General features: G+C 37.0%; 1 protein-coding gene across 5 annotated transcripts in view; it reads right to left on the bottom strand.

Annotated features, from left to right (window-relative positions):
• POU2F1 (POU class 2 homeobox 1) overlaps positions 1 to 26,053 on the bottom strand; it is a 186,590-nt gene that overhangs the window by 105,707 nt on the left and 54,830 nt on the right. For 2 of the 5 annotated variants that reach the window (XM_027086423.1, XM_027086426.1), the window contains exon 1: positions 5,049 to 5,167. The exons of 2 other annotated variants lie outside the window; for them this stretch is intronic. The gene's annotated coding sequence lies outside the window, so the exon portion shown is untranslated. Of the gene's footprint in view, positions 1 to 5,048; positions 5,169 to 26,053 lie in introns of those variants that run through there. One more of the 5 variants, XM_027086421.1, reaches the window with a different exon arrangement.

Genomic DNA, 26,053 nt, shown 5'->3' on the forward strand with positions numbered 1-26,053 from the left:
TGAGACTTTATATTTTATTTTTTATTTCTCTCCTCTTACTGTTTTGGTGAAGAAATTACTAGTGGAAGTGCTTTAAAAAATTATGGGAATATGTGAAAAAGAAACAGAAACCAGCCTGAAACGTCTCCCATGGACAGACTTTTGGACAATTTGAACAAAGTAAATAAAAATAATAATGAATTATAACCATTACTCATAGGAATTCATGAGTCCATGCTGATACAAATAAATAAACAGGGAGAAGAGAACGTTCTACCTTACAGTAGAATGTCAAGAAAATTAACATTTGGAAACCATCATAGCAGTAAGTTCAGTCAAGAAACAACCGATACTAAATCTAGAGGGCAAAAATTTGATGACAAAAATTTAGTTTGCCCACAAAATATATATTAATTACAAAGGGAAGAAGTGTAACTTGCAGTAAATAAGCTTGGTAAACACCACCTTAATCGAGTGATCAAAGTTAATATCACTAGTCAGGGGATAAATCAAAATTGTGCAACCCCCCCCCCCACAAAAAATGAGAACACAACTTCACTTCTGTGATATTCCTGCCACAGACACATACCTGAGGAAGTATCACATAAGTCCCAATTCAAACACATTCCACAAAATGTATTCTTCCAAAGTGTCACAGTGCTGAAAATCAAGGAAAGACTAAGATAGAAGAATACTAAAGAGACAACATGACAACTAAATGCAATGCATGATCCTGGATTGGATTCTTTTGCTATGAAGGGCATTTCTGAGACAACTAGAAAAATTTGGATATGGTCTATGGATTAGTTGATAGTAATGTGTTATTGTAAATTTCTTGAGTTTATGTTTGTATCATGACTATGTAGAAGAATGTCCTTATTTGTAGGAATTATACACTGAAGTATTTGGAAATGATGGACCATCAAGTCTGAGACATACTCTCAAAAGGTTCAGGGAAAAAGTTACTTGTATTATTTTGCAACTTTTCTAAAAGTCTAAAATAATTTTAAAAGAAAAAGAAAGATTTAGCAAAGAAAAAAGGGAAAACGAAAAGAGATCAACAAACTACCATACACTGTTTTATTATCCTAGTGGAGTCTTGCTCTCTCCACTCCTCAGAAATTTCTGATCACAAGATGCGTATTAACACTGGCAACACTATAATTCTTACAGAATTGTGAAACGTATAGATAACCTAGCATGAGAGTGCACTTGAAACAAATTAAACAGTATTCTGATGGACATCTCAAAATATGAAGGAGTCTACATTCTAAAGCTCTACATTGAATTAATGGAAGTTCAGTAAAATTTATACTCAGATCTAAGCACTGAGTATTGAACAACTTTCCACAGTTGGTGTCGTATCACTTATTTATTATCCAAAGAAAGAAAAAGAGCTTGAAATCCATTACAACCAAAAACTCTATTAAATATTTTAGAAACTCAGTTAATTTTAAATAAAATCTACCCAGGCATAAGAAAGTATTAGAAAATGAATTTTAAATGTGGTGTCATAGATATATTGTCATGTTCTTTTAAAACTACTGTTTTAGTGGCACTACAATGTGTTATGTCTAAACTTCCCACTTAGGAGACCCTGAGCAAAGGACGTCACATCTGTTATGGGTTGAACTGTGTCTCGCCCAAGATGTTAAAGGCGAATACCCAGGATCTGTGAATGTGACCTTATTTGGAAATAGGGTCTTTGGAGATGATCAAGTTAAGATGAGGTCATTAGGATGAGCCCCAGTCCAATACTATTGCTGTCCTTACAAAAAAGGAAAATTTGAACACAGAGACAGATACATACAGAGGGCAGACAAGAAGAGAGGCATGGTACAGATTCTCCTTCACAACCTTTAGAAGGAACCAACATTGCCAACACCTTAATCTTGAATTTTTAGCCTCCAGAACTATGAAACAATAAATTGCTGTTGTTTAAGCCACCTGGGTTGTGGTACTTCCTAGTATCCCTAGGAAACTTAACACAACATTTGAACCTTAATTCTCTCATTTGAAAAATAGGAATGATTATGCTGTCTCCCAAGACTGTTCTTAAAATTAAAATGAGAATATTAGTTATTTTGAAAATAATCAGGAATTATAAAAATGATAACTGTATTATTCTAACATCTTGATATTCAATAAATACTACTCAAGATTTTTCTCCTGTTATAACAAGAAATTTTAAGTGATGCTTTTGAATATTTCCATGTTTTTTAACTGACTTTTAATCCATAGGCCAGAAAATTATCTTTACTGTACATGGTAAAAACAGTTTTATTAATGTTTGAATTAGCTGAACATGGCTGAAGTAGAATTTGGTTTCCTTTTTCTTCTTTTTTCTCATGTTTTAATCTTCAAATAACATTTCTTAAGAAGTATGAGTTTTCTCTTTTGAAAACTTTTTGAAAACTTTTTTAAAAACATTTTTTTTTGCGATATGATTGACATACAAAAAGCCATACATATTTAATGTATACAAACTAGGTAAGTTTGGAGATAAATATACATCTGTGAACTACAACTAAAGCCATAAACTTATTCATCACCTTTAAAAGTTTCCTTTGTGTCCCCCGCCCCGTTTTTTAATTAAAAATTTTTTTGTGTGGGGCAAGAGCAAGTAACTAAGATCTACCCTCTTAGCATGTTTTAAAATATATAATACAGTACTGTTAGCTAACTATAGTCTTCTGAAAACTTAAAATCTAACTACCCGCCCCCCGCCCCAAGAAAGAAAACCCACTAATGCCCCTCTGGCCACATAAGCACTATACAGCAATCCCAGGCAGTTGTGATTCAGAGCACTGGAAACAATCAACAGCACTGGGATGGCCAAAAGTGGAGGACAAAAGAATATGAAGGGTTTAACAAGTTGACCATCCAAACAAAAAGCAAGACATAGATTTGTGCATAATGCTTTCTTCTCTTTGCTCTACTTCCTGTACCGCTGTACTTTTCCATATATTAAAAATGAAAGCATGCATATAGATGTGTATAGCATATGCCCAACAGAGTAGGAATTCAATTAATGTTTGCTGCCCCAGCCCTACTTCACCTCCTTCCCTTCTACTCAGAGGATGATGAGTAGTTTCAAGTAATACTTAGGGTAGTTAATAACTTTGTAATCTCATCATAATGTCACTGTATCAATAAATTTCATACCACCTTCACAAGCTCCAGTTAGAATTTAACTAAAAAAATAATAAAATTTGTCAATGTATCTCACCTTTTATAAAGCTCTAACACATGACCATCTAGAACAGAAAGGTACCAGAAAATCTACTTTACATTATTTCTCATTTTGAATAGTAGAGATTAAAATGCAAATAAATTACAATTCTTTGGTATAAGATCTCCACATTACCAGGAATAAAACAGTTATGTGACATGGGCTACTACAAAATGTACTTTTTTATATCTCACTGTCTACATTCTGTGCACCCCCACCCTCTTTTGGCCAGGCAGGTCGTGGTGGTAATTTAATGAAAGATTCCTGGGGAAAGGTGAATTTCAAGGGATAAATCAGGTTTTTGGCAAAGATTCTCCTGGTTTGGGCAAACTCACGTACTCAAGGTATTTTACTAAAGAAGAGGAATTTTCTTTATACGTCCATCATTACATCTTCATTTAAGATAATCAGCTTTTGTTTATCCCAAAGCCAACCAGACACTTGAAATGTCCTAATTTCTGACTAATACTCTTTGCTATAACATCAAAATTTTTTCATTAAGGGTGTCAACTAATTTTGAAAGGTCTGTTTTAAAAATATTTTAGGAAAATAATCATTGTTTGATGATCAACTATAATAAGTAAAAACACTGGAGAGACAAATGTTCAGTCTCGTTAAATATACCTCTGGACTTGCTCAAAGTAGTTTAGTTTAAACATGTATTTATAATATACAAATATTATATACTTTTCGAGGAGGTATAAAACTTACACCTTGAAATTACATTATAAAATAGCTAATATGATTTCTATAGGTAAAATCATTACAGAGGAAGACATGGTTTTATGGTTTCTCTACACTACCTCAGTATGTCTCTAAAGTGCTCAGATTTTTGAATGGGTGAATTAAGAGAGGAAATAATTCCATAATTAGTATCAGTAAACAAGGGGTAGGCTGGATTTACGATTAACTTTTTATTCCAAAAATAAACAGACTTCACAGTTTAGTAATAGGCTTTGACATCAGAGAAAACTGTGTTTAAACTCCAGTTCTAGAATTCTGAAATTCTAAACTATATGACCCTTCCTAAGCCTCAGTTTCCTCATCTGTAAAACAGGTGCAACCATACTCCCAAGGGTTCTCCTCAGATTTGAACAAAATGTATCCAAAAGCTTCAATGGCCCCAGTAGTTAATTAGTGGTTGTTAATATTATTGTTAATAGATAAAATATTTTACGTAGAATAAATAAAACCATTTCTTCTTTGCTGTTGCTACAGTAACATATTCAGTTACACAAAAGGAAAATCCATATGAAATGTCACTGTGGTTTATTCCCTTAGGCATGTTAATTTATATTTAAGGTACTTAAAAAAATGAGAATTTTTAAAAGGCATGAGACTAGGAGTCTAGATTCTGATCTCAGCTCTACACTGGCTAAGGAAGCACTGAACTTCCTTAAACAAGTTACTTCATCATTGGTAAACTGTAGATTATAATATTTTGATTATAGATTAATTTTATAAAACTATTATTTACAAAGAACTTCTATTAAACTACCACATAGGGATTATTGCTAATGTTATATTATCACGATAAAGATGATACTTAACATTGACCCTATTTGCATTAATTTCACAACTTTTTCAAAAGAAACCAGAGCCTAATCTAAGTACTAGGGCAATCCTAAACTATTTTCCATTGAGGGCTAGGGCACAGGCATTCTAAGCATAACTCAATTATATCAATAAATATCAAACAAATTTCAGAGTTAAAAATGAAATATATATATTTAAGTCATTTTTATAGTCATTCCACAAAATTAAAGGCAATCATCATAACACCTGGATTTATCAGAGGCCACTAAATTAATAGCTTTTATTAGCAGAAAATATTTACCAGGTATAGAAAGACTGCATTCTTTCTTTGAATTGATTCATTGAAAACTGAGAGTAGTTTGGTAATTAAAAAGTCAGGAAAGCTCTTCTTACTTTTCCAGTCTATGAATACAAAAAGAGAAAAAGGCAAGACTGAGTAAGTCGTATAAAATAACCTAACACTTTAAGTGGGAACAATTACAAACAGTGGAGAACGCTGGATTACCCATCAAGGTATGGTTAGCTGCCTAAACATAAAGTGATTAGAGGCTGGCAGCTCTCTTGTGCCTACTTCCTCATCTACAAAATGGAGTTACTAGCACCTGCCCTTACTTCAGAAACGTGGAGGTAAATCAGAAAGTTCTTGGAACATGTATTATAAGGGGGTGGTCTTTCATGAAGCTAGATAAAAAAGCCTACTTAGTATTTTCTTTAAAGGGTATATTTCATTAACTTAACAAAAGACCCCCAAATCCAACACTAACCTCCCTCCAACTTCACAAGTATCTATTTCAACTGGCTACACCCACACACATAGATGATAGACATAAATGAATATAGATTGCTATCACTGTATTCTGGAAAAAGGTGCAAGATTACATTTTGTCTTTGAAAAATGAGAAAGATCAATACTTGGCACACACAGGTTTGTAAATTTACCATCACTGGTTGACCATCACATTCTTTGCCATGAGGCCTCAGAACCCTAACAGTAGGTTCAAGCAGCCAGCCTTAACAGATGAAGAGGAGATGGTACGTGCACTGACTCTTATTTGCCAACTACCTCTACTACATAGCTTTGTTTGAATTAGTACAACTAATCAGTAATTGGTATAAATTAGCATAACTGATCGAGTAGTATAACATTAATGAAAACCATGTAAGTTTTATATAACTGTACTCAGTACTCATGTTAACTAGATCATATAATTTTTTTCTATACATTCTGTGATGTTCCTAACTACTTCATGAAACTTTGAACCAAGAGCTTAGTTAAGTTCAATGGTGCAAACAAAATCAAATATGTAAATAGTTGAAACTATCTTCTTAAAAAGGAGTTATTTTTGTGAGAGAAGGGGCTTATAGTAGCTCATAATACTTGAAAATAGAGATCAACATTAAAATTCTGCCACCATTCTCCCAACAGTGGTCAAAAATTTACTAAGACATTTTATTATGTTATACAACTGAAAAGAAACTGAATTTTTTCTCTCTCTTGAAAAAGAAGTCTGATCTATATGTACTTTAACTTCTTTAAAAGAATTTTAAAATTGTTAAGTTGTAAGAGGATATACCTAAAACAAAAAGCAAAACAAAACAGAAACACATGAACAACTAAATACACAAAACAAATATAAACTTCAGCACATCCACCAAACTCCTCCAGAGCAGGAACTATAATGAATAAGGAAAACCCACCTACCCTTCCTCCTTTAGACCAATGTGATGGCTACAAACTGACAAGCTCTTTCTGGCTGTCCACTGGCACATCTACAGACCTCTTATCCTTTTGAAATTTGCCCAACTTAAATTGGATGCAAATAAGTCAGGTGTGGTCCCTACAAAAGTAATCCTGCTAGTCCCTACTGAGCTGCCATAGAAACATGCACAGCTGGCAATGGCAAAGAGGTTGTGTACTGGCCTCAGACTAGCTTAAAAAGTTTCAATACTCATTGAATGAAATAACAATTATGGCATCTTAGTAAAGAACAAATACAACAACAGCAACAACAAAAATCCCTCTTTGCTTGAAACATTAAGCAAAATAATGGAAAGTATTTTCTTCTAGTCCAAAAGTGGCTTTCAGCCTGGCAGCAGCTATTAATGTGTCTGTGAAAAGTTACAATTACCAATGGCAACCATCTTTTACCAAAGAAATATATTTTATGAGAGTATTCCCTGTAGGTCACTCAATGTAATAACCAACATCCAGAGAGAAACAATATAAAGTCTAATCTAAACAGTAGTAAATACCGTGTATCTTTTCCTTAAATAAATTCAGTATGACTCTTCACTGGTTTTACTAAAAATAAAGGTTTTTACAGCAGTGATTCTCAAAGGGCAGTACCTAGATCAGCATCATCAGGAAAATTATTGGAAATGTAAATTCTCAGTCCCCTACCCCAGACCTACTGAATCAGAAACTCTGGGCATGTGAGGTCTAGCAATCTGTGTTTTCACAAACCCTCTAGAAGATTCTGATACACGCTAAAGTTTGAGAACCACTGATTTACAGTGCCAAATTTCAGAGGAGGCTGAAATATAAAATAGAAAATGCAATGCTGACCCCTTGGAACTAAGGCATAGTAACAAATGTAAAGGAAAACTCACTGGCCTCCTGAATTAAGTCTCTTTGCTAGTATCTCACTGTCTAAAATATACGCAGAAATTAACAGTGGTACATCATGTCTGTCTTTCCTACACATGCCAAGCACAAAAGGAAAATCAGAAGTGTCTGTTCCTGATTACTCAAGGAGAGGAGGATCCTTGCGTGTAAGACTCAATCCACTGCCATTCCCAGCCCATTACCAATCACAACCCATTTCCAATCGCTGAGGTCGTCAGACACGGGGCAGCAAACCTAACCATTTATTACTTTATAATAAAAGAGAGAGATCTTTTTTTCAGATATCAAACATGTATGTAGGGATGAGCCTGAAGTTTGAGTCATAAATTTTAACCTTCCTCACTACAGTTGGCCCTCCATATCTGTGGGTTCTGCATCCACGGATTCAACCAACCAATGTAGATCGAAAATATTAAAAAAAAAAAAAATTCAGAAAGCTCCAAAGAGCAAAACCTGGCAACTACTGACAGGGCATTTGTATTATATTTACAACTATTTATGCAGCATTTACACTGTATTAGGTATTATAGTTAATCAAAAGATGATTTAAAGTACTATTATCAGAGGATGTGTGTAGGCTATATGCAAATACTTTGTCATCTTATACAAGGGACTTGAGCACCCTTGAGTTTTGGTATCCACAAGGGTCCTGAAACCAATCCCCCCAGTGCCAAGAGATGACTGTACTTGTAAAAAAATTTCTTAAGAAACATACATGGATGCAGTTCTTCCTTAGTATCTAACATATCAGATAGTTCATGTACTACAAAATACTCTTTTCATTTTTCTATTAACTTCTGTATAACCATTTATAATTCCTTCCCTATTTCCTTTAAGACAATGGGCAGCACTTCAAAAAAAAACCCAGCCCAGGTAGTGACATTAAAGTGATCAGAGAGATATATAATGGAGAAAAACCACTGGGTAAATCAAATATTCCATATATCATTAGAATCAATGAATTCAAGCCAGTTGAATAGTTTTCTGAAGGTCATAATTTAAACTAACTTGTTAAATACCTTCAGTATTATACCTGCAGAATGTACTTTAAAAATCATACTTTAAGTAAAATGAAGACCGGTCACAATTTACAAAAAAAACCCAAAAACACAGGAAATTCAAAGGAGAGTGTTTATGTACTTACTCCCAGGATTATTCTGTAATCTCTTTTGTGATAAGAAGTATGATGAAACTTACTCAAAGGTCAGATTCTTAACTTTAAGAACAAGGCAGGAAGCAGAAATGAACATACATTTGACTTGTTTTCTCCTGCTTGTTATTTTCTTTTCTTAAATTAGAAAACACTTGAATTATAGGAACATTTTTACTCAAATAGTCAAGGAACATTTTTACTTAAGGGATAAATTCAAATCTCAATTTCTAAGCTTAACGTATTTCCAGCAGTCTCTATTCTTTTGGAAAAAGAAATATAAAGAAAACAAATCCTAAGATCATCACTATTGTCATATAATTAAAAAAAATTCTACATCAGAGCAGCAATACAGAATAAATTTAAGTAGGAAACTGATTCACAGGCTCCTCTTTCTCTCTGTTAAATATTGGTGTTCCTTCACGCCCACCCTTGGTCCACTGCTCACTACACCAGTGACTGCCAAAGTATTGTCTTTGTGCCACTAGTGGGCCAGAACTGATCCAATAATGCCAATTTCATTGACTTTGATATTTGACTGTGCGCTACATACTAGTGGTGCATGCTGGTTGCCATTCCAACTCTCCCACGTGGATAAGGGCAATGATAATCAGCTCAAGGGAAAGACCTGAATGCTTAAGTCCCCCTAGTTAGTGACTCGTTCAGGAATGAACTGTATCCCAGAAGTTTACTCAATTCTGGCTGATGAAATCCAGGAAAGAGCTCATGAACTTTTACTCTCACTTTGAATACAGACAGTAAGCAGGGACTCTCCTTCCTTCAGACACGAACAAGGAAGCATATTTTCCTGGCTGCTGCTGGAAGTTGTTTTGCAACCATAAGGGAAAGAACCTGAGGGCACAGAAACACAAAGAGCCCAGTTCTACCATGCTTGAAGCTTCTGATCTCTTAATCTTGTGAGCCAAGTCAAACCAAATATTTGGGAGTGCGTGTGTGCACACGTGTGTATACACACATACAATTTTCTAACGTGAATTTCAGAGAAAGCCAGTAGGACAATGAAACAGGCATGCCAGATCTCAGGAGCTCCAAGCCAGCAGCATTTCTACAGGGTAGTCGTACTTCATTTTGCCTACTACGAAGGGACGAGAGCCCCTATAGTAATGTCACTCAGATAATCTTCTACTACCCCAGACCATTTGGGAGACAAAATAAGGCTATTAAAATTACCTATTCTAAGCTTGAATTTGCTATTAAACAGATTTTATTTTCACTTTAGAAAAATTCCCCAACAATAAGCTAACATGCTATAGAAGAATGTTATGCTTAGTGTGAAAGAGGGAAGCACCTAGCACTTCCTCCCACCCTGAAAAAATATCAATAAAACCTTAAAAAAAAAAAAAAGTATTGTATTGTAGACCACCCCTAACAATCTCCTTCTACTTAGAGAGACCATCATCTTCCAGACAACTCACCATTCTGGCTGAGCCCCTTCTTACAAATATACCATTCCTTTGTACTACGATAATCTCAATACTTAGAGAAAAATTAGACAGGAAGATGCAGAGTACAGGCCATTAAAGAAAATAAAAGTGGCACAACTGATCATAACATAATCAGCTTGTGCATACTACCAATGGACATTTTCCAAGGTTTTCCCTTATCATTTAACAAGAATAGTTTAAGCACCATTGTCCTCTATCACTAGATTTAGAATAAAATCTAACATAAAAGGTAACCTTTATCTCTCCTAGTTCTTACAAACAGCAAAGGCTAAAAATCTTAGAGTTTTAGATCAGAGAGAAATGTTAACAACAATCGATGCAATCCCTTCATTGTACCAACTAAGAAATTGTGTGCAAGTTTGCATGATTTATTTTGGAACACCCTGTGAGTGACGGCACAGCTGAAATTCAGATCCATTTTCTGATTTTTAGTCCATATAAGTGCTCTTCACATTGACCACCTCCCTTTTAGAAATGCAAAACTATTTTCCAACAATTTTATAAAGTCACTTTTTAAAAAGTGATCAATGTCATGTCAACCTTTTTAAGTATACTGACTACTGATCATTATTCTCTAACGGTCACTTTATAATAAGTGTTTATATATTCATTCATTAATTCATTCACTCAACAAATAACTTTAAGAAATTATTATGTATAGGGCTCTGTACTCTGCTCCACAGGGCCAGAAAGATCAATCAGACATGAACAGCTATCAGACTGAAAGCAATCAGACTGAAAAGCTAGAACAAGACATTAGAAATCTATAATGTAAGTAAAAGCTGAGAAATGTTTTTACTTTTTGTTAAAAGGGAACAAACATATGCATATTTTAATACAAAAGAGAAAATGTAGTTTTCATGAAATTTTAAGGATTCCTTACTTATGTTGAAAACCTATAAGTAACTAGATATTTACAGAATAAAGTTTATTTTTAAAAAAGTAGATTAAATACTTAAATTCTGTAACATAATTTGGGGTTTGGGATATTGCCTTTCAAGTTTCATATCTAAGACACTATGATCCTTTGCCATTATCTCTTGTCTCCTACGTAAAAACCTAGATTTATAATTCAACTAAGTTTAGTTCCACTGGCTGAATACAGAATAGGGTAAAAATCAGGGTAATTTACAACAACCGAGTCAGTAAAAGATAGGAATTTAAGTTATGACAATCTGGTGTGATTTTTACACCTAAAATTACACATAAAATTAAAATTAATTACCACAAAACGTTAGGCTATGTTAGGCCGCCAACATAAATACACCGGGAATGCCTGGTGGTTGAATGATTAGGACTCCTCGCTTTCACTGCCGAGGGCACAGGTTCGATCCCTAGTCGGGGAACTAAGATCCTACAAGGCGGCGTGGCCAAAAAAAAGAAAGAAAGAAAATGCATAAAATGCATACACCACCACAGGGATGTACACCAAGCTCATGGGCCTTACAGCCTTTGCAATTTCTGTTCCTTCAGTCTAGGATGCTTTTGCCCAGGTGGCTTCTTTTTATTTGTTATTCCAGTCTCTGACTGAAAGTCATCTCCTCAGCGAAGGCTTCCACCATGCAATGTAAAGAACATCCCCCGGCCCCCACCGCCCTGTCACTATCACGTCACCCCATTTTATTCTATGTTCTCATAATTTTAAAACTTACTTACTCACTCCACTAAAAGGCAGGCTTCCTGGGCGCAGGCATCTTTTTAGTCAGTCTTATTCACAGTGGCAACCTTAGTGCATGATAGAGCACGAGAGGTGCTCAAAAGTATCTGTTGAGTGAATGGCGCCTATAAAGTCAGTAAGAATTAGATCAGGGATATCAGCTTAAGTCCACAATAAAACAAACTCCTTGAAAGAAACTATTTCCAAAAAAGACAGGACTATGTGCTCAGAGAACTCATCTACTGATCTTTAATAAGAGCAGCCCTCCTAGCAAAACCCTACTATAAGTATACTCCTGACAGCAAATCTGAAATTCAAAAGTTAAAAAAAATTCTGTCTAGCAAATACTTCTTTTTAAAAGTCAGGGCCATAGGGGAAAAAGACTAGCTTCTGGTTTGTGTTCTTGGCCATTTAAAAAGCAACAAGTTGTATTTTATTTACTATGTTTCCCCTAGATTAGCAGGGGTTCTCAGAAACAATAAATTTAGAACTGTCTTCTAATTAATGAACGTGAAATCTGGGAACATTCTTAGTAGAAATTCCAGATTCAAACTATAAATCAAGACTGACATTCAGGATCTTGGTAAACAGGGGTAAGCCTAGTTAATACCTAAATTAAAATTTGCTCAGCAGCCTATAAATAGACACAAATCTTGCAAGAAACTCAGCCATTCCAAATCACATCTTGGAGACAGACTGTGCCTTTTAACTTTGCAAAATAAGACTAATCATGTTGGGAGTCCTGTTGAGATTCCAGCTTCTCTTTGAAAAATTCTGAATAAGAAGTCAATCCCTCTATTTGCTACGGCTGAACAAGAAAGCACACTATTACAGGAAAACGGATGAATCATTTATCTGTTAGTCAAGCATTTACTATGCACCAAGGTGTTAAAAGAGGTGTGCAGTTTACTTAGATTTACCCATGTTACTGATTTCTTCGCTCACTATTCCCTCTTGCATCTCGGTCTTTCCTTCTGAGTTCAATGTCCCTCCTTCTTAAGTACATCCTTTAAAAGTCCCTTTAGTGAAGGTATGATAGTAGCCAACTCAGTTTTTATTTGTCCAACAAAAGTTATTTCATCTTCATTCTTGAATAAAAGTTTAGCTGGGTAAAAATTTTAAGGTTGGTAGTCATTTTCCCTCGGCATTGTACACTTTCATTGTCTTCAGGCTTCCATTTGTTGCTGCTGAGTACTGTGAAAGTGTGGCACTTTTATGGGCAATTATCTATTCTTCCTCTATTAAGACATTCTCTTTAAAGCTGATTTTCTGCAGTTTCACTATAATATATCTAGGTATAGAATTTTTATCTACCCTGCCTGGGCTTTTATCCTGCTGCCTAAAACTGAGAATTCATGCCTTTCATCAGTTCTAGAAAATTCTTAGCCAGTGTGTATTTGAATTGCTAATAGCTGAGGATCATCTCTATTATCTCTGGAACTACTGCTACAATTAGATTCAGTTTAAACTTGTTCATTCTATTCTCCATACCTCTTAACTTCTCTTTCATATCTTTCATCTATAACTATTGCTATTCATCTGCTTCTTTTCCTCACATCTGTCATTAACTCGTTCTTCAAAAAGTATACCTAATCTACTCTTTAACTTGTTCACTGAGTCTCTAAATTTCATTAACTAATTTTTTCCTTTCTAGAGAGTATCTCTTTGCCAAATCTACTTAGTCATTTTCACAGTTTGTTTCTTGCTCATGTTTTCAATCCCCTTTTATTACTAAAACATTTAAAAATTAAATAGTAAACCTTATTGATTCCAATAATCTAAAGTCTGTGGGAGGCAGCAGGGAGTCTACTTCTATTGTTGGTTGTTTTGCTGCAAGTCTGATGTTGGCTTGTTCCTTCCTAGGTTCTGTAATTTGGGGTTATAGACTCATATTTAGAAAACTAATCTGGAGGAGTCTGAGAAGCATAGGTTGAAAGTACATTCCTTCAGAAAGGCCATACATTTGCCTCTGCCCAACCTGGGCACTTCTAGCCTGGGATCACTTTTATTTCTTGGCTTTGGGTTTCCCAGACCACACAGATAGTATAAATTTAAACTTCAAATCTGTATTTAAAAAGAGCTAAGGTTACAGATTCTCAGGGAAGACTTGTACATAGATGTAAGGTTAAGAGACAAGCCTTCATTGCAGCACTCTGATGGTAGATGGATTTTTTTTCCTGGCCTACCCTTTAGCTAAGGGTGTAGGTCTTTAAGAATTCCAAGCTTTATGCAGGGATCTCAGCTCCATTTCCCCACCCTGAAAAGTCTAGTCTTCTGTCTAGAACAGACATTAAAACACAAGGCTCTGGAGGGTGGTTTGAACAAAGGCCCTTAGGGCAGCCCCAGTGTTAATTTTTGGTGACCATACATTTTCCTCTTCATGGACCCTGTGGAAATCCCTCATATCCTTGAGCTTGCACGAAAAACATGTAAAGGGATGTTATAGGCATTTGTAGAAGTCTTGTAGAATTTCTCTGAATAATCCATTACAGTGCCAGAGGTCTCTGAGAATAAGGTATAAAATAAACAATTTCAATCTTCAAAAGCAAGCTCTAAGTGTTGTTTGCTCCTCTGTGTTGCCATAGCACAGTGTATCCTCTATCACAGCTCTTCCTCTACTCCACTCTTGTCACTGTGGTTTAAGGTCTCCTCCCCTGCCCTGATTTTAAAAGACATTTCTAGTGCTCAGTAATCCAAGGTAATATGTCAAAAATGACGTTACCTCAGTGATTCCTGCCTTGGCTACAACAAGAAAATAAGAATCAGCAGACTGTTTCTTTAGCTATACTATAACTTTGGTGATAAGGGTCAAGCATAGTGACATGGTTTACAAGATGCTCTCTAAATTTTTTAAGAATGGAGATCTACCAAAGAAAGGTTTTGAAAAATGCTCTTAACAGGACAGCAGGAATGGACAATTATCGGCTGATTCTGGGCCATGTGTCACAGTAATCTAGATGGTGGTAGCTTAAACTCAGAGATAGAAGCTACAGGGACATATTCTACACATTTTTTAGAGGTAAAACTGACAGGTGTCTGATTTGATGTGAGGGATGAGAAAGGGATTGACTCAGGCTACAGAAAATGAACCAGAACAAAGAGATGAAAGTTACAACAAGGGGACATATTTCAAATTAATATTAAGGGAGAACTATTTAAAAATTAGCATATTTACTAAAAAAAAATGGAATGATTCTGATTATACCACTCACAGTTAAAACTTTTTCATTGTATTTCATTTGATGGGCACCAGGAAGTCAACTGCAGCAATTATCCAGGACTTCTACTATCTGGCCATAACCTTCTCTTCCAACCTGACCTTTCACTATTCCTTTACCTTCCCTAAACTTCAGTTAAATGGAGTTACTCACGCTTACAATTTTCTGTGACTGTCCTGTATTTTCTCTCCTTTGTTCCACTTGTTCCTGCGGTCAGAAACCCCTCTAAGTATTCAGATGCTACCCATCCTTCAAGATCTAGTTCCAATGCGAGTTCCTCAATGCAGCCTGCCATAAACAGCCTTCTTGAAAAGAGTTTCTGTGCCTTATTCAACTCTGGAGCTTTCTGAAAATCTACCACAATGCCTTTTCTGAAGGCACTGAGAAATGAATACTTGATGGGGATGCTAGAGAAAAAATTAAATTCCTTGAAGGGAGGCTGAGCTTGAACTCTGATTTCCCCTCTAAATTTTAAGATTTTATGATTCTATAACACCTCTATTCAAACAGTCTTAAGATGTACCTAAAGAACTATTTGCTTTTAATATGTTAAATATTTATTGAACAGTCTTCTTGTACCAGATACTGTATTAGGTAGGCTTCAATGAGATCCCATTTAATCCTAACAAAATTCTCTGAAGCAGTTATTCTTTTTAACTTAAAAAAAAAAAATTTTTTTTTAAGCAGTGTTTTTTTTTTTTTAATTTTGGCTACGTTGGGTCTTCGTTAAGCAAGGGCAGGCTACTCTTCATTGCAGTGCGCAGGCTTCTCATTGCGGTGGCTTCTCTTGTTGTGGAGCAGGGGCTCTAGGTGCGCGGGCTTCAGTAGTTGTGGCACACGGCCTTCAGCAGTTGTGGCACACGGGCTCTAGAGCGCAGGCTCAGTAGTTGTGGTGCACGGGCTTAGCTACTCCGTGGCATGTGGGATCCTTCTGGACCAGGGCTCGAACCCGTGTCCCCTGCATTGGCAGGCGGATTCTTAACCACTGCGCCACCAGGGAAGTCCCCTATTCTTTATTTTACAGATAAGAAAAAGCAGATTCAGGCAGACTGTCCTAATACAAATGCTATAAGAGCGGCAGAATAAAGGTACAAACTTTAACTTGAAGCCTACTGCCCTTAAACCAACATCACAGCTGCCAACCAATTTAGAATTTAATTTCCACATTTAAATAAATAAAAATACATTGAAAATATCACAGACATGAATGAATCCAGTAGAGACAATAAATAAAACAAGTTATTCTTTGATACTTACAACAACAAAAAAATTTTTCAGCAAAGCAAAACAGCTCACCTACTCAGCAGGTTCAATTCAATTCGACAAGCATTTATTTATTGTGAAAGGTGTTAACAAAATTCTGAAAGAAATAGTCTAAGAATAACATTAGAGAGTCTATCATTGTATGTATTAGAGTTCACGGTGGCATGGAAGAAGATTCTATAGCTTAACACTGAAGATGAAACATCAAGTTATGCCCCATTTTTCATTAAAAAGGCTCTTTTAAGAGAGAAATATAACCTAATATTTCATAAGCTCCTCTTCGCAAGCAGTGTTCTATAGGAGCAGGGTTTCCCACTTTTGCCTCCAGATCAGACTATGGAGAGGTAAGGATCACCTACATTAAAATGTATAAAATCTTAGTTTCACCAAAAAGTTTTTTTTTTTTAAGTTTCTTGGACTATTACAGTGGGAATGGCAAAGTAAGTATAGTATGGTATTTTCAAATAACTGAAAAATAAACAAGAAATGGATTTTAAGTCCTGATCATTATCATTCTGTCAAATAACAACAGAAAGCCAGAGATGCAATGTGGTCTAACAGAAAGCAAAAACTGTGGAAGCCAGAGCACTGAGCTTCTACCTCTCACTTTTCACAAATTTATGCAAGCAAAATATGAAGCTAGCTAGTTAAACTCAAAAGTTAGTATATACTATTTGTTAACTAGCATGGATGCCAAGCATATTTTCTCATGGAAAACAGAAGACTACTTGAAACTTTTCATCCTAACAAACTACAGAAGCTAGCAAATTCTTGTCTTCTACCACATGTTGATACCTGGGCATTTAAACGGCATTCTTGTGTCCAACTTTTCAAACACATTAGAAAGATGAAAGACCTTAAAATGTCCCTTCACACAAACAACAGTCTAGCCCCGGATTGCCAAATGAGAAAAAGCAACTATTCTGGACTCTCCACTTTCACATTTTCACAATACTGCTGCCATTTCTTCTTACAAATAATCACCAATACCCACAATTCTGATCTTTGTACCTTACTCATTTATCTATCTATCCAATCATCTGTTCATCCTAACAAACACTGAATGCCAGCCATCCTGTGTATCTCTGACATCTAGCTGAGGGATCAGCAAATGTTTTCTGTGAAGTAAATATTAGAGGTAGTAAATACTTTAGGCTCTGTGGGCCCATGATTTCCAGCACAAACTCTTCTTTTTCCTTCTGTTTTTTTAAACAACGCTTTAAGGAGGTAAAAACTATTCATATAGCTCAGAGGTCTCACAAAAACAGAGCGGTTTAGATTTGGCCAAATACTTATGATTCAGTGGATACCCAATAAATATTTCTGAATAAAATTTAAGTTGAATAAGATTTAGTTCCTTTCCTCAAAAAGCTCACGATGCAGTGGAAGAGGGAACAAGTAAAGTAGTGATTCAGTACCACATAACGTGTGCTATGAATGAGGTACACGTAAGATAGTAACAGGTTAATGCTCAATACATGTTAACATGTACCAAGCACTATTCTAAGTATCTGACATATACTAACTAATCTACTTTCATAGGAACAAGCCTATAAGGTAAGTTCTCCTATTACTCCCATTTTACGTATGAGAAAACTGAGCGATACAGAGATATTTAGTAACCTGCCCAAGGAGACCTAACCAGCAAAGAGTGGAGCTGAAGTTTTAACCTGTCTAGTCTGTCTCTGGAGCAAGTCCTGTATTTAAACTCTTAGCTAAGATGCTAAAGGGGCTGAGAAGAGCTATAACATCTAAATCAGACAAGAAATTCAGAGTACAGTTAGCTGAGAAGCAGAAACAAGTGAAACAAAGAGTACTGGGATGGAAAAGTATAGAAAAAGTAAAACATGGGAAGGGAAAGAGGTGTGATACGTATTCACAAGTCCAGGAAGCAGCAAATGGTATATGTGAGGAGGTGAGGAAGTGTTGGGAGGTGAGGTTAGAGAGGTGAGCAAGGACAATGTCATCAAGTCCCTCATATTTCAGTTTCGACTTACCTTAAAATACTTAAAAGTTTAAATTTTGACCTTAAACCTTTAAGGGTTTTAAGCAAGAGTAACATAATTGTTTTTTAAACTTTTTTTGGTAGTTTACTTGGTAGCTGTATGACTATAAGTTAACAGGGCGTAAGTCTGAAAACTGAACCATCATGTGAACCCAAGGCAAGAGTGGGGGCTAGAACTAAGGCAGTAGTCCGAGAACGGAGAAGAAACCAGAATGAACAGCATTAAGGAGGCAGCCTTGCTACAAATTTAAATGCTCAGTTGGGTGAAGGAGATGAGCAGAATGACTGCCAGCTCTGGCTCGAGTGACTGAGTAGGTGGTGGTGCTGAGTAGGAGGAAAACATGAGTACAAGAAGGGAAAATGTGGGAGTGAAGGGGGAAAAGAATGAGTTTGGATGTGTTTAATTTGATATGCCTATGGGTTCTCAGAGGTTCAGCAAGTAGCTGAATTTATAGATCTGAAATGAAGAAGAAAGGTCCCTATCTTCTTCCTTTTTTTTTTTTTTTGCGGTACGCGGGCCTCTGACTGCTGTGGCCTCTCCCGTAGCGGAGCACAGGCTCCGGACACGCAGGCCCAGCGGCCATGGCCCACAGGCCCAGCCGCCCCGCGGCACGCGGGATCCTCCCGGACCGTGACACGAACCCACGTCTCCTGCATCAGCAGGCGGACTCCCAACCACTGCGCCACCAGGGAAGCCCCTTCTTCCTTTTTTTTAAAAAAAAAAAAAAAAAGATTTATTATTTATTTAATTTATTTTTGGCTGTGTTGGGTCTTAGTTGCAGCACACGGGGTCTTCTTTGAGGCGTGTGGGCTCTTCTGTTGCGGCGCACGGGTTCCTCTCTAGCTGTGGCATGTGGGTTTCTCTCTCTAGTTGTGGCGCACAGGCTCCAGAGCACGTGCGTTCTGTAGTTTGCGGCACACGGGCTCCCTCGTTGAGGTGCACGAGCTCAGTAGTTGTGGTGCACAGGCTTAGTTGCCCCGCCGCACGTGGGATCCTAGTTCCCTGACCAGGGATCAAAGTCGCGTCCCCTACACTGGAAGGTGGATTCTTAACCACTACCACCAGGGAAGTCCCCCCAACTTCTTCCTGATCAAACTATTCATCAACACACTGCCTCACTCCAGAATGATTCCACACACCAGGCAATCCTCCATGTCACTTATAAACTGCCACCTTTATCCCTCATCCTAACCATATCACAATTCTATAAACCTCCATAGTGATGTCAAAAACTGTCTGTCCTACAGACAAATGCTAAGGATCTCTAGATCTTCAAGCTTCAACTTTTCTTTATTCAACCAGCAAACTAAATCTTCCTTACTCGCTGCTTTGTTAACCTATCACCTTGCCTGGTGTACAAAAGAGCACCCGCAGGGACAGGAGTACAACAAAAAAAAGACACCTAGAAAAGAAGATTCTTGATAATAGTTTTAATTGCAATTTCTAATCTAAGCAAATGTGCATTACACTTTGTTCCCTCCAGGATAGGGGAGGGAAGCCATACAGTGTGGAGGTTACAGCAAGGATTGCGTCATTTTAGGTTCCTGATTGCATGGTGAAAGGTTAACGTTGCACAAGCAGTGCGGTCAGTTTAAGGAGATGTTTGTATGCATCATGGTGAGCTAATTAACTTGAGCTAAATTTGTATTCATATTTGTTTCCTGGGGGGTGGGGTGGAGCTATTATAATCGCAGGCTTCTATTACCCAGTGGCCTTTATTACACCTTGTACTAGACCATTGTTTCTTAACCTCAGCACTACTGACATTTTGGGTTGGGTAATTCTTTGTTGTGGAGACGGTCCTGCACAGTAAAGGATGTTAGAGGCAGTGTCCCAGGCCTCTAACAAGATGCCAGTAGCACCCTTCTCCCAGACATGGTCAAATATCTCCTGAGAGGCAAAACTGCCCTCATTTCAGAACACCGCTTTAGACCCACATAAATTTACTTAACACCCTTTTTTTGTGTGCTTCCCTCTCCAGTTCTGAACTCTCCTCTGGAACTAATCCTGATTCCTGGAATGCTCTTCCACATTCAGCAGGCCAATCTTTTGTTATTCAAACAACTCTTAAAACCCCCTTTTTATAAGCCTCAAGCACCACAATTATGTCCCAGAATTCTAAAAAGCATGAATATTTACATGCTACTAGAAGGCATTCTCCACTGGATCTGATCTTCAGTTTGCCAGGAATTTGTCTAACAACATGCTGGTTAATTGTAGAGGTGCTTTAATATTTTTCATTTGTCCAATATCTAGTTCTCTAAGTCTTTACAAAGTTCTAGTATTCTTCAACTTAATAGCCATCATTTATTGAGCCCTTACTGTGGCTCAATAACTGTTCTAAGTCTGGCTCTACAACCCCATCGTCAACCCCTAGGCGACCCTGCCTCCCAAATGTTCACCAAGAACTCTGCATGTACTCTACCTATTCAAGATTTTATGATCTCAGATCATACACAATCTCAAAGTTTTGTTTTTTTATTCCATGTTCTTTTGTTTTTCCTATTAGAGTGTCAAGAAAAACAAACCAGAGGGATGTACAGTTTGCATTGACCAGTAGTATCCTGTCTGACAGAAGCATCAAAGAGCATCCTGTGAGCCCAGCACATGGCCTTGAACATAGTGGTTCTTCAGTAACTACCTGGTTGAATGGATGCCTAAAACATCCTAAATTCGTATAATAATCCAGATTGAAGTGCTTTGATTATTTTGTCTTTTTGATCTTTAATTATGCCTCTTCTGGGACTTCCTTCTTTCCTGAAGCACTGCGTCCAAATCTACATCCAATATATGGAGCTATTTGGGCACAATATATTTTCTATGTTTCTAACAACCTTCTCTTAAAATTCAGAACTAGTCTTTCGGCTGCAGTACATCAATCTGCTATCTTCAAATAATAAACAACAATAATTCTAAAATTCTCTCTCCTAGTAATAGCTTGAAAACCACCATCCTACAAGTGTAAACTGGAATATTTTCCCCCCCACACATATCAGTACATTATTTTAAACTTGTACACTATAGCTCTTTTGCCATTTTTCCTTATTCAGACAATTGCGGTCTTAGGCATTTTGCTACTGGAACAACACTCCCAAATACCTTACGTACATTTTGAATAAGACCAGTCTATAAATGGATCTCTAGAGAACTTATATTTCTTCATCTAAACCAGACCCAAATGAAGACTAAACACTCCACCCTCCTCCTCTGGGGATGTAATCTTAAAGCATTTAGGATGGTGGGATGGGGGTGGGGACACTATTTATATAAATACCTTTGATAACATGATTTGCATTAGTGTTACCTGGCACTTTAAAAGCACTTAATAGTCGGCAGTCCCAAGTGCTCCTACTTTATTGCTGTAACACTTAGCATAGTAGCAAGTGCATATGGACACTTAATAAATGCCTCTGGCATGAGGATTGCTTGAAATCTAAGAAGCTGATAATTTAGCACAATTAATTTCTGGGAAGGGGTTAGAAAGAAGGACGATCTTCCTTTTTATGCTTAGCTAGGACTGGGAAAAATAAAAGCCTAAGACTGGAAAGAACAGGCAACGGAAAGTATTTCAATGAAAAGGGAAGGGAGGTCAAAACATTCACAAAAGCCTAAATTAATTTCAAAGAAAAGAAAAGCAAAATTGTTAACCCACCTTGACCCTCACCTTTAAAAAACAGTAAGGGTCATGTAAAAACCTAATGTGAACTATGTTTTTAAAGATACTTAAAAGTTTAAAGATAGTTCAAAGTTACTGTTATAGTACTGTCCATACCTTTAGGTAATTTGGGCTGACACTGGCACAAAAACAACTGACAGGAGAAACTGTTTTGTTGAGAGCCTAACAACATGTTTGCTAAATGGGAAGTGTGCAGTTATTTTTCCACATTCTCTGAATGAAGAGACTAGTTATAAAAACTTAAAAACAGCCCCAAGTAACAGAATAAAGTCACTTAAAAAAAAATCAAGCTCAAACGCCAATCATCTTTGCTACCTATAGCATCCACTTTTTTTTCATAAGACCAACAAAGTTTTACTTTTTCTTAGATTATAAACTTTTATACTATATTTTAAAATTTTATCAAGTCAGAATTCTTAGCCTCTTTCCAAACATATAGTTTCCAGTAATCACTACCTTTTCCTCACTCTAGACAAGTAAACCTGCTTGCTAAGTCTTCCACTTAGTCCCATTCATCATCCAACTCCCATCAACATTTGTTTCCTTAGGAACATTTATGCTGTAGTTACCTCTACCAAGAACCGTATTTCTCCCCTACTCTAAATCATATCTCTTCTCATCTTTTAAGTATTCCTCAAGCTCTTATAACTAAATAATCCAATATTTCTATATTTAATCTGGTTTGCAAGGGTAGGTCACAAGTTACTCCCTTAACTCTGTTATATATTCTATCACGGTGGGAAGGACATCTCTAAGGAAAAAAAAAATGGTTCAGCATAAACCTACATTTGAAAACTATAACAGCTCTTGGTCTGCATCCTAGGGCAGAGATTAATTGTATTATATTTGTACAACAAAGGACTGAATTTCTTTTTTAAAATCATATTTGCTAAGTCTCATCCATGAATGACATTTGTTACATACCACAGCCCTCCACCAAATATCTGGTAAGTATTCTGCTGTTATTGTCAGGAAGAAACAGAAGAACTTAGGGACACAAATCTTGTTCCAATGGCATTTGAATACCCTTAACATGCATAATTATGTAAAAATTAAAGAGTTTAATCACAGTCAAGTGAAAAAATATCTTTCAAGTGAACACTTCATTTATAAAGTGCTTGGTTTAAAGTAGGACTCAAAGACACAAATATGTACCCATGTGAAATAGGTCTTGAAAACCAAATCTATGTTTAAAATTATTTTAAATTCCATTATCACAGAAAGATAAATGAAGGGGGGGGAGTAGCCAATTAAAGTCTACACAGTGTCTGGCATATATGCCCTCCAACGTTTGCTGAATTAAAGCAAAATCCCTAAGTCAGCATGTCTCCTTTTGGGAAACATGTCGGGGACAGGTACAAATGGAGTTCCCAGACAATCTGAAGAGACTCAATTCCAGATTAGAAAATGGCTGATTTTTATCTTTAGTTTCTATACTGTGTTGAATGATAAACATAATATTATCGTCATCTTTGAGTCCTAAACAGATTACGTAGTGTCCTAAGATTTTTTGAAAGTAATATTTATGGACCAGTGATGTATATACCTTGAGTCTATAGGAAAGACAGACTCCAGTCATTTAATCACTATTTATTAATTGCCTGCCATGTGCCAGGTGCTGGGGATTCTGGGGGTTCAACGGTGAGTAAAACAGACAAGGTTCCATCCCTCCTGGGAGTTTTCTGTCTCATCACAGAGATATATAATGACAAATTATGATAAATGCTATAAAGGAAAAGAACAAACTACAATTAGACCATATATCAGGAAGCAGTTTTTCTATGGAAACTGTCTTTGTGTTGAGGTCTAAAGAATGAAGTGGGAATTGACCAGGCAAAGGGAATGGTGGAAGGTCAGAGCGTGGCACCTGTGAGAATCTGAACAAAGGGCCTGGGTGGCTCAAGTGAGGAGAGGGAGGAAAGAGGGGAGGCTGGAGAAGTAGGCATGTGGGATGTTAGTCTTTATTCTAAGAGCAGTGGGAAACAATTTTAAGCAGAATGACGTGATTGGATTTCTATTTTCAAAAGATCATCCTAGCTTCAGTGTAGAGAATAAATTAAAGGAAAGTTATGGGAGACTACTATTATGCTGCAAGACAGAGATGATGACTATTAAGACTAGGGTAGCCAAGAATATGGACTGAGAAATGGGCAGACTTGGGAGTTATTAAAGGACATAAAACAGGCCTTGGTAGTAAGGATTTGGGATGTGAGTCCAAGGTGGGTGTTGGAAATGACTCCTAAGTCTCTGGCTTGGGCATCTAGATGAGTAAGGTGATGCTATTCACTGAAATGCAGGACACTAGAGAATGACATGTAGCATCAGTTAGTGGTAACCGAAAACATAGGGATGGATACATTTGGTAGGTTGTAGAGTGAAAAGAATATAGGCATCCAGAACTGAGCCTTCATGAACTCCAATGTCTAAGGACAACAAAGGTAACAAAGCAGAAGCTACTAGAGAAATGAGAGGAAAACCAAAAGAGCATAATTTCACAGCTTCCGGAGGGGTAAGGTTTCAAGAGAGAGATAATGGACAAGAAAGTCAAATGCTGTTGAGAGCTCGATTAAGAAAAGGTCTGGAAAAATGCCCACTGGATTTCATGACCTAAAGATCACTGATGATCAAACAAGAATATTTCAAAGAATGGTGAATTATTCCATGGCTCATATCAGAAGAACATAACAAGTAGACATTCTGCTCACCCCTGTAGTAAAACCTCTCTCGTTTTCCCTTCCTTATTTCTGACCATCCTTTCTTGCTTTGCACTCTCTCCCCTGCCATCAATATAACTTTCCTTCTCATCTTTTCTTCCATCTACTGATTTCTTTTTTCTCTATACTTTACTGTGTTCCCTCCTTCATTTGATTACAATATGGGACTGAAAATATTTCATTTTTTAATTGAATACTTTCTAGTCTTTCTGTCCTTTGTTAAAAACATTTCACAATTCAGACTCATGGGGGTGAGGAGGCTGATGGTAAAACTTAGCTGCTTTTATTTATAAACTTTAGAACAATTTCTCTCACAAGGTACATCAATGGTTTCAATAGGAAAGGGTTTCTGAAAAAACGGAACTCTTCCTGTATAAGAACAGTCTTCTAGTGTAAGTTAAATATTTTGCTCCTGTATCACTTATTTTGGGGTGTAATGTAGTCAAACCACCATCTCTGTTAAAAATTTTAAGATAAGCAAATTATTAAGTAGGATTCATCTAAAGTGGTTTCTCCCGAACATTTCCAGGGCACAAAGGTATTCTTATACAGAAGCTCTGAATGGAAAGTAGTTAAGGCATAAGTGCTGTTTCACAGAACCATCAATCAGTCATTATTAGGGTTTTTCATTTGTTGTTTAATCAATCCTCATTACTTACGCCATCCTTTTTTGGGGCGTATGGGGGGGTGAAGAAAAATGGAATTTAAAATTCACCTTACTAGGACAGAATGCTGATAAGCTGGTATTTTATTTTTTTAATTTATTTATTTATTTTTGGTTGTGTTAGGTTTTCATTGCTGTGCGGCCTTTCTCTAGTTGGGCGAGCGGGGACTACTCTTCGTTGGAGTGCGCGGGCTTCTCACTGTGGTGGCTTCTCTTGTTGTGGAGCACAAGCATGGGCTCTAGGCGTGCAGGCTTCAGTAGTTGTGGCACGTGGGCTCTGGAGTACAGGCTCAGTAGCCGTGGTGCACGAGGGCTTAGTTGCTCCTCGGCATGTGGAATCTTCCTGGACCAGGGATCGAACCTGTGTCCCCTGCACTGGCAGGCAGATTCTTAACCAGTGCGCCACCAGGGAAGTCCCTAAGCTGATATTTTAAAAGTCTTTGTTTCTTAACCTAGACTCTTCCAGGCAGTCTTCAAATGTAAAGATTCTGTAACTCTGCCTGCATGGTTAGGCTCAAGCAAATACTAACACTTTTTAAAAATGGAATGGAAAACCTGAACGGCTGAAATCAGAACAGTATCTAGCCCCGTCTTCCAGTTTTAGAAAGGATGAGTAGAGAGATTTCATGGCCACTGTGGCCCACTGTAATATTACTGCAGAATGATGTACATTTACTGCTATAATAGAGTTGTAAAATAAGCTGCAAAGTAAGTGTCTGGTGTAAGAAAACACTACTGTTGGGAGCATGCTCTCTCCTCATCAAGCTGCTCCCTGCTTGCCAGGGAGAACAGCCTCAGCTGAGGTTGCTGGGGGCTGCTGGTAAAAACAATAATAATACCCCCCCCCCCCCCCCCCCCCCCAGTAT

Source organism: Aethalodelphis obliquidens, unplaced genomic scaffold (assembly GCF_003676395.1).
Source record: "Aethalodelphis obliquidens isolate GAN/ISIS:26980383/991018 unplaced genomic scaffold, ASM367639v1 scaffold55, whole genome shotgun sequence".
In the NCBI taxonomy this organism is placed as follows: domain Eukaryota; kingdom Metazoa; phylum Chordata; class Mammalia; order Artiodactyla; family Delphinidae; genus Aethalodelphis; species Aethalodelphis obliquidens.